Here is a 16,703-nt window from a genome sequence, read left to right on the forward strand (position 1 = left end):
ATGGATTTACATTAATTATTATGGTTGCAGGAATTTAACTGACTCAAACCTCTTCCTAAGACAGAAAATTTAACTGACAATGAAAATAAAAATAGAAATTTACATTATCACTGGGAATATGAACACAATTATGATGTATTTCAAGGGTCTGACTTTCAAATGAGCCTTTACAAATAATTGTAAGCACCAATATCATATTTATCTATGTAAAATAAGTTATCTACTTTCTTGTGTGGTTTTACGTTCTTAGGAGTTCTATGGTGAATTTTCAGTGTCCTTACTTGACACTTAAAATTTTTTTTTTGGCTGAACTCAAAGTACTTCTTTCTTTCATCTGTACCATTAGTTGATTTAACAAGTCTACCAGCCTGTGCTTTGAGGAAGGAATGAAGGCTACAAATTGGGGGTTGACCCCACCACAACCCCCAATAAATGCAGAGGATGAAAAGAAAATAACATTTACTTAAAATTTTCAACCTACCAAGTCCTTTCATATGTTTGATGTTAGTAGTATCCATAGCAACCTAGTAGAGGATTAATATCATTTCCAATTTATATTTGAGGAAACTGAGGTTCAGAGAGGGTAAATTGTCTAAGGTCAGACAGCTATAAATGGATGGAACTGGAGTTTGAACCAGGAATCATTAACTCTTTATTCCAAACCTCATTTTCTTTCTTTATGTTTTATTTTTTTGAGACGGAGTCTTGCTCTATCGCCCAGGCTGGAGTGCAGTGGCCGGATCTCAGCTCACTGCAAGCTCCGCCTCCCGGGTTTACATCCTTCTCCTGCCTCAGCCTCTCGAGTAGCTGGGACTACAGGCGCCCGCCACCTCACCTGGCTAGTTTTTTTGTGTGTGTTATTTTCTTTATTTTAAAATAATCTATTTGCGGAATTAATTCTTAAACATTAATAATACTTTTATTTGAATCTCACAAATATTTTATACAAAATTGTGTCTCGTACCTTTGAGAATAACAAAGTCAAGTGAAAATACAGAACGACACATATTTTTTACTGTCTCAGACTCAGAAGGCAATCACGGCTCATGCCCAAGTTTTGTTGAATGACCTCTTCCCCAGAGGGATCTGTTATTCTGACTTCCAACACCATAGATTAGTTTTCCATGTTTTGAATTTCCTATACACAGAAGCATGCAGTACACATTTTTTTTTTTTGCATGTGGCATTGCCTCAAAAATACATTTTTGAGATTCACTCATGTTGTTTCATGTGGCAATTGATTGTTCATTTTCGTTGCTTGTAGTTCAGACTTCCCCTATCTAATGACTGTTCGGTTAATAACATTTCATTATGATGACTCTTATAAATTTATACCATTTTTAAGGAATGACTCCTTTTTATTAAATATAAAGACTTTTTCTCTGTAAAATATACTAAATAAATATGCTGTAGGAAGTAATATTTGACAATGATTTCAAGGAGACACATTCACCAATAATCTTGACACAGTTGTTCCTGACCAAGGACCGTCACATGAAACAAATTTTAATTGTGTGCCACATTTACATGAGCCCAAATGTGTTGTTTTGCATGTACAAGCCATGAGAGAGGGATAAAGAGGTGGTCTATTTCAGTGGTTCTTCATTGTGTTGAGTGGATGTGATATTTCTACTTGTTTCAAAGGGATCTCATATTTAGCCTTTATTTTGCCCTCTATTTTGCTTTTCTGTACTTTATCAGTGCCATTTGAGAGCAAGAAACCCTTAACCCCCCAAATGCTGAAAAATTGTTATAGAAAATGGTGTAGAAAGAAGAAAAAAGATTGAATGCAAAAAATCCTTCATTACATTTCATATGCAAACTATTTACTTCTAATCCATTGTTTATTACATACACAAATTTGTTTTCATTATTCAATTTATTATTTTCTATCTGGATCTACTATCTTGGGTTATTAGGATTAGAATAAAATACATTAGTTTTTTTCCATTAAAACTAATATAAATATTTTTCTTTTAATGTTTTTGATTTAGTGGCAGGGTTTTAAGGAATTAATTAAAGTTCATCAGGCAAACGATAGGTATATTCCATAGCATGACTATATCACAACTTATCCATTCTATTGTTGATGAATATTTTGGTAATTTTCCTCTTTCTGCAATTAAGAATAATGTTTCTAAAATTGTCCTGTATAAGCTGTTTGGTGTGCCCAGGTTCACACTTCTGTTGGGTATAAACTTAGGAGTGGTTTTTCTGGATCACATAAACACATGTGACTAACAGATAATGCCAATGAAGTTTTAAAAATGCTTGTAACAAATTACATTCCCACAAGTAGTATATGAGAGTTTTAGTTGTTCAAATCTTTGCAAACATTAGTTATTTCAGTATTTAAAATTATATCCATTCTGGTGTGTATGTCAAAATCATTGTGATTTTAACTTGCATTTTCCTGATTATTGAAAAGTTGAGCATCTTTTCATACATTTATTGGCCATTTGGATATTTTCTTTTGTGAAGTGTTTGTTCTTTCGCCTGTTTGTCTGGCATATTTCTATTGATTTGTAGGTGTTCTTATACATTCTGGATACTGGCCCTTTGTTATTAGCATTACAATTATGTGTTCTTGCCATGCAACTTGCCTTCTCACTCTACTAGTAGAGCCTTTTGATAAATGGATATTCTTAACTTTATTGAAGCCCAGTGTATCTATTTTTCCTTTATGATTTGAGTTCTTTTGTGTTGTTAAATAAATCTTTGCCTACCTCAAGGTCACAAAATTGCTTTTTTTTAATGTTATCTTTGAGATGCTTGATTGTTTCACCTTTCACATTTAGATCTACAATCCACCTGGAATTGATTTTTTGGTATGATGCGAAGTAAGGGTCAAGTTTCATTGTTTTCCATATGGATACCCAATCAACTCAGCACCACTTTTTGAAAATATGACGCTCCCTCACTTCTCTACAGTGCTATATTTGTCATAAATCAAGAGATAATATATGTATGGGTTTGTTCTGGGCACTCTACCCTGTGTTGATCTGTCTATTATGTATCAGTAGCATATTAGCTTAATTCTTATAGCTTTATCGTAAGTCCTGATAATTGGTAGAGGAAATCCTCCAACTTTGTCCTCTCTATGCTTGTACTGGCTATTCTTGGTCTGTTGCATTTTATTGAAACTTCAGTGTCAGGTGGTCAACTTACACACACACATATACACACACATACACACATGACTGCTGGAATTTTGATTGGGATTGCATTGGAAATATAATTTAATTTTCAGAGAATTGATATGGTATACACTTTCATTTATTTATACCTTTAATATCTTTTGAAAATGCTATGTCATTTTCTGTATACAAGTCTTATTTATCTTTTATTAATTTCTAAGGATTTGAGTTGTAGATGCTATTGTAGACTACAATGCTTCATTGTTTTAAAACTTAATTGTCCAGTTTTTTGATACTGGGATAGAGAAATACAATTGGTTTTGACGTGGTATTGAGTGACCTGCTAAATTCACTTATTAATTTCTATAACTTATTTATAGATTCTTTGGATTCTCTACATTCTCAATTATGTTGTCTGTGGATAATGACAGCTGTATTTCTTACAGTCTCCCCTTAGCCCAAAGGTGGAGCTCTTTGAGGTCCCACCCTAAAGCAGAAGAGGGTGATTTAACCAGTTCCTCGACCTTAGTAGGCCTTGGACTCTTACTTTGGTCTTCCCAGCCCTTCGAGGCTACTATTGTGCAATGTAGTCTCTCAGCTGTCTCTTCCAGATAGACAAAAGCTAACAGGCAAAAGCCGTCTCTGAGTTCTCTCTTCCTTAAATCTTGACCTGGTTATTCCTCACTGTTTTGTTAGCTCTTTGATGCATTTATTTATGTATTTATGTATGTATGTATGTATGTATTTATTTATTTATTTTGAGATAGTCTTACTCTGTCACCCAGGCCGGAGTGCAGTGGCACAATCTTGGCACACTGCAACTTCCACCTCTTGGGTTCAAGCCATTCTCCTGCCTCAGCCTTCTGAGTAGCTGGGATTACAGGCCTGCACCACCATACCCAGCTAATTTTTGTATTTTTAGTAGAGATGAGGTTTCATCATGTTGGCCAGGCTGGTCTCGAACTCTTGACCTCAGGTGATCTGCCCGCTTTAGCCTCCCAAAGTGTCGGGATTACAGGCGTGAGCCACTGCACCCAGACTCTTTGATGCTTTTAAAACCTGTTTAAAGTGTTTTTTAAAATTTAATAACATTAAAAATATTTCATCCAGTATTTTTCAATTTGTCTTCAGTGAAAATATTGATTTTAATTACCTACCCTGCTATTATTAAAAGCAGAAGTTCATTGTATATTTTTCTATGGCAGCCTTGGGAAAGAAAGGATGCCAGGTTTCAGGACTGAATTCTTATGTCTATTTGGGAGCAAAGAGATGAGTCATGGTGAGGAGGCCTGACAGAGCCAAGTCAGAATGACCTTCTGGTTTTTGCTGTGCTCTGAGATTGCAATGCTCATGTACAAAGCTAAAACTGTAGAACTTTGTATACTGGGAATGGGTGTAAGAAATACTCCTGAATGCATGTGGAAACACCTTTCTTATCTATGCTAAACATAGTTGATTGGAGTTTACCCAAAGCTTCTTTCCTTCAAGCATTCATGTTTATTTTTAATCCCTGGGACTACAATGTCACATGAGAGTCAGTTCAAGGAAGTGAAATTGAGTTCTAAATTGGATAGTATGGATAAGCAGATATGAGCATGATAGAAAAGGCCTTTTACATGTTTAGGAACCAGGGATTCATTGTGTGTGTGTGTTTTGAGAGAAGGTCTCCCTCTGTCGCCCAGCCTGGAATGCTGTGGTGTGAACACAACTGCAGCCTTGACCTCCTAAGCTGAAGTGATCCTCCCGCCTCAGCCTCCTGGCTTCCTGAGTAGCTGGGACCACAGGTGCACGTCACCATGCCTGGCTAATTTGTGTATTTTTTTTATAGAGACCTGGTCTCAGCATGTTGCCCAGGCTGGTCTCAAACTCCTGGACTCAAGCAATTCTCCCACCTTGGCCTTCCAAATTATTGGGATTGTAGGCACAAGCCACTGCACCTGGCTGAAATCATTTGCTAAGTAGACTTATTTATTTCACAGCATTTGCTAAGTCATATCTACAAATACAGTCATGTGTCCTTTAACAATGGGGATATGTTCTGAGACATTCATTATTAAGCATTTTTGTCATTATGTGAGCATCATAAAGTATATTTATGCAAACCTAGATGGTATAACATACTATACATCTAGGCCATATGGGATAGCCTATTGCTCCTAGGCTCCTAACCCATATAGCATGTTACTGTACTCAATACTGTAGGCAATTGTAACACAGTAGTGTTTGTGTATCTAAACATATCTAAACAAAGAAAGTACAGTCAAAATACTGTATTGTAATCTTACGGGACCACTATTGCATGTGTGGTCTGTTGTGGACCAAAATGTCATTATGTGGTGAAAGACTGTAGCTAGCACACAGAAATAATTCTGCTGTATGGGGACTTAACTTGAAATGGTATTTATTATATGGTATTTATCATAATGGAGTTTTAGCTATCATAATTCTGGGCTGGGTTTTCCATGTATAGTATGCATTCTGATGAGATTCCATCTGAAAACATGATATAAAACCTTATGCTAAGCAGCACACCTTAGGGAGGACTGAATCCAGTCATAGACCATCGCTGAGTCTTCTTAAAATGTTGCTCCTCCCCGGCTGGGCGCGGTGGCTCATGCCTGTAACCCAGCACTGTGGGAGGCCGAGGCGGGCGGATCACGAGGTCAGGAGACAGACCATCCTGGCTAACACGGGCGTGGTGACGGGTGCCTGTAGTCCCAGCTACTCGGGAGGCTGAGGCAGGAGAATGGCGTGAACCCGGGAGGCAGAGCTTGCAGTGAGCTGAGATCATGCCACTGCACTCCAGCCTAGAGGACACAGCGAGATTCCGTATCAAAAAAAAAAAAAAAAAATTTTGTTCCTCCCCTTGCCTTCCACTTTTGAAAAATACTGTAATCTCCGTGTTTGAAAAATACTCTGTTCCACAAGGAAGCATTGCCTCTTTAAAAATTTTTTTCTACCAAAAAAAGAGATAAAGCCCATCTTTCAAGAGCTGAAGGATCAGCAATCAATTCAAATTTTCACATGAAAATGGCTGAAGGCCTCTGGGAGTCTGTTGATCCAGCAATCATCCAGCTTTAGTTGATTCAGGGACACCTGAGCACTGGAGAGTCAGCCTTTCTCTTTCTTTTCTAAGAGTCCAAGACTTCGTATGTTCTTCTTTAGCTATTAAGGAAACATGGCTTTTGACTATGTGTGCACTTCCTATGTAGGGGTATTTTGCAGTGTTATTAGAGGCAGAATTTTAAGGAAAATAGACATTTGCAATGAACATCTGTTATAAAGTTAGAAAGAGTCCGATTTAGGTTATCACTAATCCCACACCGCAAAAATATCTGGTTGAATGGTCATTACTAACATTATTCATGGAGATTCAAGCTAAATATAGTTAGTTCATCCTACTAGGACTCATCCTACTAGGACTAGAACCTATCCTTTGCATCTAAACGTTGTAAATAAACCTTTAATAAATAGTTATCAGTATAGTATAGAATAGTATATCCAGAATGCAGAAAGATCCTTTCAGGCTATGAGAGCATTTTGAATAAAATTCAGCTATGAGATATGAGATAAAATAAGTAACAACAGCAGCAACATCCACAAAAGCCTCAGACAAACAAATCGCTCATGCACATATTTGTGAAAGTATCTCCTTCCCATACCCCCAACAGAAATTATTATTTAATTAAATGGGCAAAACCTTGAATTAAATTGATCTTATATATTGTACTCTATGGCCAAGAAAACCACCTCTGTTTTATGTGGTGGTAAACACACATAAATAACGGAAGTAAGAGAAACAGGATGAATTTATATTTCTAGTTGGTTTGAGAGAGTTTACAAATTGTGTGGGTTTGAAAAATAAATATTTTACAACCACATTTTATGCTATCAGTTTGATATTTCAATATAAATTGAATAAATCCTCAATGTACCTTTTGTTTGCTATTACCCTTTGTAGAATAGTACCAAATAAAGGTTTTCAACAGGGAAGACAACGGATGTCAATCGCACAAAGAAAGACATGATTCTTACATTAAAGTGCCTTGGATAGCAATTAAATCAAGAACAAAGCACTGATATAGAACCCTGAGATTCAAACGTCAGAGAAATGTGAATAATGCACAAAATCATGGTTAAAATGCCAAATTATAGTTTCTTTGGAATAACATTGTATGTAATGCTAAAATATGACAGGTATTACTGTCATGTGATATTGAGATATCTTGAGGCAATACACTGGGATAAATTCATTTTAACTGAAACCAGATTTTCAAAATTTATAGCTCCTGTAATGTATACAGACAGAATGCTTCTTGTAACACATGATTAAATATACTCCATTTGGAGGGAGAGAAAGACAAGGCTTGGACACTTAGGCACTAAGGGTGGCCCTGTAAAGAAAATAGGGAATCAACAACCCCGAGACCCATATAAGTACCAATGCTTTCTAGGATTATAAACCACTACCTCACACACTCAGACAACTAACTAGTATTTCCATTACTTCCCACTGTCTTCCAACTGTTTCTTTTTATTTCTCCAACTAGTGTTGGGCAAAGTAAAAGTTGAATACCCAAGCAGGCTTTCTTCCATTGCCACTAAGTCCCCACAAAGTTGCCTGAAGGATGTCCTAATATATATGACTAGAAGAGGGAGCAAGAGGCTTGGAGGGACAACTATGGTCAATGATGATATGACAGTCACTGGGGACACAGAGATGGTCAAGGCAGAGTTCTTGTCTTTAAATTTTCCATAATGAGTTGAGAAGACAAATATGTTAGCAAATAATTGTAACCACACTATGTTGGCCATGATAAAACAGATTTGTACAAAATAGGGGTATACGGGATGGGGAAGGAATAGGGTGGAGGTGAGTGGTGGGGAAGGCACAGGTAGAGCCCAGAGAGAGGTATCTCTTGAGCTGAATCCCTAAGGCTGAGCAGGAGTTCTCTAAGCAGAGAGGGGAGAAAAGGCCTTCTGAGTAGCAAGCATACGCCAAGACCTGGAGATGTTTAACAGATCAGAGTACAGGTGCGATGCTGGGAAAACCGGTGAGGGGACTGGAGAAAATGCACAGGACTCAAAAGGCTGAGGGTCACAGGCTCAGAATTTAGATGTTGTCCTATAGGCCAGAGGGACAAATATAAGGGCTCTAAACAGAAGCGTAAAATTATTCAATTTGCTCTTTGGAAAGACCATTCTCTCTGCCTCATTGAGAGCTGATTGAAGAAAAACTAGGGGAACAATGACTAATTGGGAAGTCATTGCCGGAAACCAGGATTTGAGATAGGACAGAGGTGTGGTAGAGAAAGGTGTCAAGATAACTACCAAATTTCAGGCTTGAGTCACCAGCAGTTTATCACTAGGATAGGGAATACAGGTTTGGGAAGATAATCATTTGAGTTTTGGGCATGCTACATTTGTGGTCCTGGATGATAGCTTGGTCGACAGATGATAGTGTAGAATATGGATAGAGGGAGGCTCAACTTGGCATTGACCTTATAGGCAGAGGGATATTCATCCAGATTGATTGGCAAGTACCTCTCTGGAAAATGGTTATCTCCTGTATACAAAGTCCAGGAGAATGGGCAGCTTTCCTCTCTTCTACTGTGTGGCTAGTGTCACCCCTCTACCCCAGCACTGCAATGGATGTGTAATTTAAAAGAAAAATAGCTTGTGGGAGTTAGTGGAGTGCCAGTCACTCTCAACCTTATGTTAAATAGAGTAATAAATAGCTGAGTTCATCTTAAATTTGGAGGAAGTGGGAGGAACTAGTTTTGGGATATGGGAGAAGCTGCAATTCCTGGATAGTGGCAACTAGACAGCCAGGGGTGCATGACACCACCCAAATTAGGGGGTTAGAATAAGGGAATGCCAACTGTCAGGAGGAATAAGTCTGGACAGGGAGGTGAGAGGGTCCCAATTATAGCACTTTGGAGTTTTGTCCCTAGAGAGTCCTGTTTACTGCATTGCTAATAATCCCCCACAGCTGGAGCATAACACTCGTGTACTAAGTACTTTTAATTTAAAGTAGATATGACCATATCTGTGAGTCCATTTTACAGATGAAAAATCTGAAGCTTGGACAGTTGAATAACTTGCTAAGTGGCATAGCCAGATCTTTCTGCCTACAAAGTCCACAATACTCTTTGTTCTGTATCATATTGGATCCTGAGAGGACAGAGTAAGAAAATTAATAGGATATGTGAAAGTGTTAAAGTAAGAAGAATGAGTAACATTATTAAAATGTGTTTGATAGATATAGGTCCTTGGAAAAGATGTCGCCATTACTTCTCATTGCAGTTCCTGTGTTCAAGCCTCTTCCTAGATCCTCAGATCTCTCACCAGCTTCCTAAGGATTGCATTTGAGATAAGGCAAATCTGAAAATAATAATTTTACTTCTTCGAGATATCAGTCACTGGTTATTAGCATTCCATCTAGTGGCTTTGCTTCTCAAATTTATCTACCATGGAACATATTGGCAGTGGGAACATGTTGTTGACAGTGCTATGTTATAGAGAATATAGAGAGTGAAGGTTTATCATTTTTAATGTCCTTAAATTTCATGATCTCACATCAATCCTACAAGATGACAGATTTCAGAGTTAAGGAAATGGAGGATCAGAGAGGTTAAGTGACTTGCTCAGACCTACACATCTAGTAAGAGTTGGTGCCAGTACTAGAAATAGAAGTCTTCTGACTTATTGGCAATATGCTTTCTGAGATATCACACAGGCAGGGTGTGGAGAGATTGAGAGAGAGATGAGGGGATGGGAGGGAGAGGATATATAATAGAGAAAAGGATTGCAAAGCAAAAGCTAATAAAAATCCAGGGAACAAGGAATCAACAACTTCTTTGCTTTCAAATACATCATTTTGTTTTTCATCCTTTTGTTTTGCCCACTGTTTTCAAAGATTTTTAGACTCTCAAGATTTCAGTGAAGAGCCACTTGAGGTAGCCACACAGGCTGTCACTAAAGGGTCCTGGAGATGGGGAGTTAATGGACCCCAGAAGTCTACTGCCGCTGCAGTCATGCACAGCATCAGAGCTACAATTTCCATGCTGGTAATGAGCTGAGCATGCCCCATGGTCTGAAACAGACCCACGGTAAGATGCTACTTGATGCACATAATAGCAACTGTGAACAGTATACCAGTGGGGCTGACTCTGAGCCTAGGATCCACTGTGGCACAAGTATTGCTAATGAGATTTAAATATTCCTCTTGAGGGTCACTGCAGATAGGGCACAGGACATGGGGAGAACTGTTGCCCCTTGGATGGCAGATCCTTTTACTAATTGGCTTTAGTGGGTGTCGGTCAATGTGCCTTACTTTTCAAAGAGCGATGTTGAATCTCTATCAAGTAATATGGCCAGGAGATCCTTCCAGTCTCTCCTGCAGCAGTTCAACAATTCTCAGGAAATATTTATTTCTGCTTATTAATAATGTTGACCAAGGATTAAGCATTCTTATTTCTGGGCTTTTTCTCTCCCTTGAGTTGTCTCTTTGGACAGGGAGCAGAGATGGCACCCAGGCATACCTACAAAACTTAATTGCTCCTTTCCCCTGGTTGTCTTGCCTGCCACTGCTATTGAAGCCAGTCTAATTAGTTTCTTCCAGAAATATCCGTCCAAATCTGTACTAGTCAAATCAAAATATCTTTATAATATAGCTTTCAAGGTACAGGGAGAGCATTGATCCTAATATCTGTTTCCCCTTGAATGTCACGATGGAAAAAAAAATCTGTTCCAGGCAAATATCCCCCCAAAAAGAGGATGTCAAAGTATTAAATGCATCAGTGATAGCAAAATAGTTAAAACCCTGCAGTTGCAGCGGACTCAGGGTCATTACTTTTGATGAATATTTTCCTTTTTTTAAGAGGCATAGCTAATATAAGTAAGTAGACCAAGGAGGATATTTAAAATATATCCATAGATTGCCTTTTGTTAAGATCTTTAACCCTGGAAAATCATGTCCATAATCGTAGCTCATTATCTTAATTAGATCTGTCCTACATTATCTCACAATTTATTCTCATTACTTCATAGGTGATCAGCCTTTTGAAAAGGATGTGAGCAGAATTTGCTGATTTGTATTGTGATAGTGTCTGTCTTCTCTTTCAAACTCTATTTAGATCTTTTGGGTATAATAATGGTGATGCTATATTTAATTAAAAATTACATTAGAAAGATATTAATATTCATTCTACTGAATGAACACAGGATTAACTCAAGAATTAAAATCTCTATAATGGCTAATGAGGTGGACTATGCTGGGATGCCCATAAAAACAGAGATGAATCATAAAAATGGCTAAAAGTCTGAAGCTTTTCGTCCTATTGTCATGCTGTTTGTATGGAAAGCAGGGCTCACTGCTCACAAGTCACTTGAACATATGCTTGCCCCCAAGAGAGTGATGGTACCTGATGTTCAAGTTGCAGCTTCTTAGGATCAAGATTGTGTTGTCAGGAAGTTGTACCTTCTCTCTTCCTCTAACACTCTCACTTGGGTTAAAAACATGAGGAATAGCTGTTTTAATACCTTGTCAGTTAACATGGGTTTGTATCTTTTGAGGTAGGAAATAGATACCACACTTTCAGTTTTCTGGTTTGTAATGCAGCTTGTAATATAGGAGAAAAAATACAATTGAAGAAGGCAGAATTTGGCTATTGATACAAAATAGGAAGGGAAAATTGCAAGATTAAAATTATTAGCAACTATGTGTGGGGCAGTTATCTCTAGATGAGACATCACTGGGCAAATGCTGACACCTTCTGGGGCAAGTTGGTTTAGAGAGAGAAACAGTCCCATGGCAGGGCAGATAATTAGGATTATGGAAGTTCACTGCCAGGAAACATGCTCATGGGCAGCTTGCTCATGGCCGAAGAGAGTTCAAAGTAGAGCAGGGCAGGGCCTAATGAGGAAACCATAGCTGAAAGACCAACGGGCTTGGTTGGCTATAGTTGATGAGTTTCTAGATAATCGTTTTGTAGCAAATGTGGACAAAATATGGAGTATGAAATCAAATTTTGTTCTGTCCTAAAAGTATCCTTGGAAGAGAGGTAAAGTGTGGTGGAAAGAACTCTAAGCTGAATCAAAGAAATTTGTAGTCCTCCTTCATTTATAAGCCGTTAATCAGATTGCTTAACCACTTTGGGCCTCAAATTCTCTATCTCTGAAATTAGAAGGTTGAAGTAGAGCATGATCACTAAGATCCTTCCAGCTCTAGAGTTCTAGGAAACTTATGGAGAAGGTAACCAAGTTTATCCCACACGAACAGTATTGCAATAAAAGTAAAAATACCAGGTATGGTAGATTGAACGTAACAAGGCCCCAGGCATTGCCCTCTTAGAATCTGCCTCCCATACAATTGACTATGCAGCTTTTCCCACGGAGGTGGAGTCTACATTTGAATCTGGGTGGCCTTGTTATTTGCTTTGGCCTATGGAATGGGATGCAAGTAATGGTGGTCCAGGTCCAAGTTTAGGCCTCCACAAGTCTTGCTCTTTTGCTGTTTCTCTGACCCCTGTCTCCACTGACAGGACAAGCCTGAATTAATTTGCTGGAGTAATGAGACATGTAGAAGAAAACTGTGTCATTTCAGTCAAGGCTACCTCATTCAGCAAACCTCAAGCTGGTCTGTTAGCTGATCACAGACACGTGAGTGAGCGCAGATGAGATAATCCAAGCCCAGCCTAGATTACCAGAGCTGCCCAATCTACCCAGACTTATGAGAAATAAGAAATGTTCCTTGTAATAAACCCATAAGTTTCAGGGGTTTTCATATGATAAAAGTTAACTGATATGTAAGGTCCACTTGTTCACCTAATAATTCAGTACCCAGTAAAATTCTCTCTCTCTCTCCCTGACTGTGACTATTTTTCAGGGTCCTTAGGAAATATTTCCTAAGTATTCATGAAAAGTCTTACTTGCCAAATAGCACCCACAGGGTCCTACTGCCACTTCTGCTGGGTGCTGTTGATTCAATTGGGCATGTTGATACCTTATTGGTGGCAGCTGTTGCTTCTACCTTTTTCTGCTTTGCACTAGGGAATCAACAACAAGTGCTTCAAGACGCCAAGGCTTTTCTTGAAAAGAGGGTAGTGAAATTGCAGAAATGCCTTGCTCCTCATTTTTTGCTATTCTCTGTTACACGGTTACTAAAGCTATGTCAATATGCCTAATGTCTTAAGGAAGTTTACATTAAATACATTTTAGGTTTTACTTATGGTTCTTTGTTTCTCCAGGACCCTGGGCCAGGGAAAGAAATGAACGAAGATGCCACATTATGCCCAGAACTACTTCTCTCATTCAATAATAAAGGCTTTGTTGTTGGGTCAACTTTTGTTATGCTCAACTCTTTCCTTCCTGAGGATGGGCTCTTTCTCAGGAGGCTCTTATACTCCCAATAAATGCACTGCTGTAAGTTTGCCATATCATTATGTAACACATACCTGGATGTGTTCGAACTCTGGCTGAGGGTGAAGCTATGATGTCCCATTGCAATTGTTTTGAAGTCTTCTTCCTATATCCAGAGAGAGGGGCACTAAGAGCCCAGAGATAGGTAGTTAAACATAACCTACATATCAGCTGCTCTTCATTGCAAAATGTCTGTGTTTGCACATAATACCTTAACATTTTCAGCTTCAGCTCACTTCAACCTAGACATTTATGGGATCTTTTCAAACATATCCTTCTCCATTTATTCACACCACAAAATTTAGTGATCAGCATAGACCCTGATAAAACTTTTGTAGGGAGAATGAGGATGGGGCTTTTATTGCACAATATAAATATTAATCTAACTTCAGCTATGCTGGGATAATAAATAAACCCTCAGATCCTAATGACTTTGTATAAATAATAAGTATTTCTCTCTCATGCAGAATCTGATGAAGCTCTATTTTGTAGCTATGCCATCTGGATCACATAGTCTCCAAGGTGAGTAGAGCAGAGGAAGACAAAGAGCAGGGCAAGATTGAGGTGGAATTTACATATCCTTTGCACTTACTTTCTGCTGGCCTCATCTGGTCGCATGATCCCACTCAGATAGGTGCATAGGGGCTTGGAAAATTAGAAAAACGTGAATATTTGGTAGGCACTTACAATCTCTGCCAGCATCTGCCCTTCTAATCAGCAAATTTTCAATTACTTTTTTCTTCACCCACATAAGACATCTTAATCCAGCCTCAGGGGAGACATCCTGATGTCCAATCTAGTCACTACATCAAGCTTAATGGGATTCATGGGCCTCTCTGTCATGTCTGCATGAGGCTTTTCTTGATCAGGTGACCTATGAACTGAAAGAAAGAATATATCGTTGTCCTCTACTGTCTATACCACCGCATATAGAGTGGTGGAAAGGAACAGAGTAACCATGGTATACATTCCTATTTGAAAGGGGATGATTAGAGACACACAACAATGATAACATCTCACTGGTCAGACATGGTGAAAGTTCCCTTATGCAGGGGATGGTAGTAAGTGTTCCTTAGTTAGGCCTTGGTTCTGGTCCTCGAGAGGCATTCTTTTATCCATTGTCCTCTATGGCTGAAAGCTGTGCCCTCCAAGATATTCTTTCTTTTCCGTTACTCTCTTCCACCACCTCTGAAGTGGGTGAGGGGGAATATGTCCTCCTTGGGGGCTGCACAGTTTTCTCAGTAAACTTCTTTCCCACGGAACATTGGCAGCTTAAGGGTTATAAGTCTCAAAATGTCAGTGGCTTTTTTTAGTCCAGGCTCATGATTTATTTAACAATGCAATTCCCTCAAACACACAGTAGGCTTCTGATCTATTTGCTTTAAATAACTTTCATGTGGTAGTAACCACACCTGAAGTTCTTTTCTAGGCATAATTCTAAAATCTGCTTTGTTTCGTTGCTTTCTCGCTTCTGTGCATTTCTCTCTCTTCTATATGGGGGCTGTGTTGAAGATGTCTGACTAATAGGTAGAACGTTCACACACTTAATCTGTTTATACACTTAATCTGATCCTCGTCCTAAGTCATTTCATCCAATGGGGACATTTCACTGTGATTTTGTGGCAGTCTTTTGAGATGCCAAGTCTTACTGTTTAAAGTCTAGAAATAGTCACTTTTCCAACTTGCAAACTTCAAAATTTCTGAACGATTTTTATCCCTTTCATTTCTGTTTGCAAGTCAGCCAGGGTTTTCCTGAGCTTATGTCATTATTGCAGTCCTCTGCCAAATACAGCCAATGTTCACTTTCAATATTGTTTCCCTAAGTCATTGGGCTCAGAAGCCGCACGGTCTGCCTCCCAAATTACCACAGGATTTTAATTTTTGCCAAATGATTTCCTACTGCTTAAAACGAATTGCCATTTTTTCCAGCCTCCAACATTGGATTTTTCACTGCCCTCTGCCTAATTGCTAAGTCATTGCTACACATTTTAGGTTTCTTTGTGATGGCCTCTTATCACTGATAAAAATTCTGAATTTGTTAGGATAGGCTAGAATATGCTGTGAAAACAAATTTCCCATTTCAATTCACTTGCTAAACAATGAAATTATCTTTTTTGTTCACACGAAATCTCCCGGTTCCTGTTTGATTTCACTTTGGTCTGTGGTTGTGAGTACTGGAGAAGTACAAATTGTGGGGCAAATGGAAAGGAAGTTCAAGATTACATTTTGCTTAGCAAACTTGGAGTATATGTTGGTATTATTGCTTAGGTATGGTATATTTATTTGTATGTTTACATAGCGTGACTGCCTAATGGCTTTAAAAAAATCTGTAGTGCATGGTTCACTGGTTCCCCTCCACAGAGAAGAACAATGAGTAAGAATAGAAATAGGAATATATTTTATCAGATGAACCAAGGTGAAAATTAGCAAAAAAATCTGTGACAGTACATATATAAAACAAAATTTCCCCTTAAGTTATAATCATGTTTATACTTTTTGCATATGTAACTAAATGAATGTGTACTTTCTTCTAGTGGCTTATTGGTGGAAAATAAACACAGATGTTTTTGTTTTATATTTTACAGCAATGCTTTCAGTAACCTGGAGAGGTACACATGGCTGGTATAACCATTATCTTCATTTAATGATGTGAAAACACCTACCACAGGTCCTGGCACATTGAGGGTCTTGAATAAATTCTGTCAGATGAGTAGACAAGTGCACAAAAGGTTGAAGGAGTGAATGAGGCAGGTTAAATGACCAGTTCTAGATTGGTTACTAAGTGACACAGCCTAACTGAGTTTTCTAATGTTCCACTGACCCTGCCTCCAAGCAGCTTCAGAATGCAGCTTACATTTCTGCTATAAATATTTTCTTTAGAGTTGTGCTGATGAATTGAAGTTTCATAACAAGAAGAAAGCAGATGGCTTTTGGGAGGGGCTCATACTTGCTCTTTTAACTGTGTTTCTGTTTTGCTTGTTTATGCAGAGTGTGCACAAAGGTTGCCAGAACCTTAATTTCAAACTGCATCATTTAATAAAATACAATAAGGAGAATTAAGAAGGAAGGCTGCAGGGGAACATCCTGCTTATTATCTCTGTAATGAGAGGACTATTTTTTCTCCCATCAGTTGCCAATGATGAG

The 16,703-nt window shown here is 38.4% G+C and overlaps 1 long non-coding RNA gene across 1 annotated transcript in view; it reads left to right on the forward strand.

The window, feature by feature from the left end:
- Nucleotides 1-16,300, forward strand: part of LOC105535595 — an 83,767-nt gene extending 67,467 nt beyond the window's left edge. Inside the window, exons 3-5 of the long non-coding RNA XR_001005461.1 lie at nucleotides 13,388-13,562; nucleotides 14,027-14,234; nucleotides 16,145-16,300. This is a non-coding gene — a long non-coding RNA (uncharacterized LOC105535595). The remainder of the gene's footprint in view (nucleotides 1-13,387; nucleotides 13,563-14,026; nucleotides 14,235-16,144) is intronic.
- Nucleotides 16,301-16,703: the final 403 nt, after the last annotated feature.

This window comes from Mandrillus leucophaeus, unplaced genomic scaffold (assembly GCF_000951045.1).
Source record: "Mandrillus leucophaeus isolate KB7577 unplaced genomic scaffold, Mleu.le_1.0 Scaffold148, whole genome shotgun sequence".
NCBI classification, from domain to species: Eukaryota; Metazoa; Chordata; class Mammalia; order Primates; family Cercopithecidae; genus Mandrillus; species Mandrillus leucophaeus.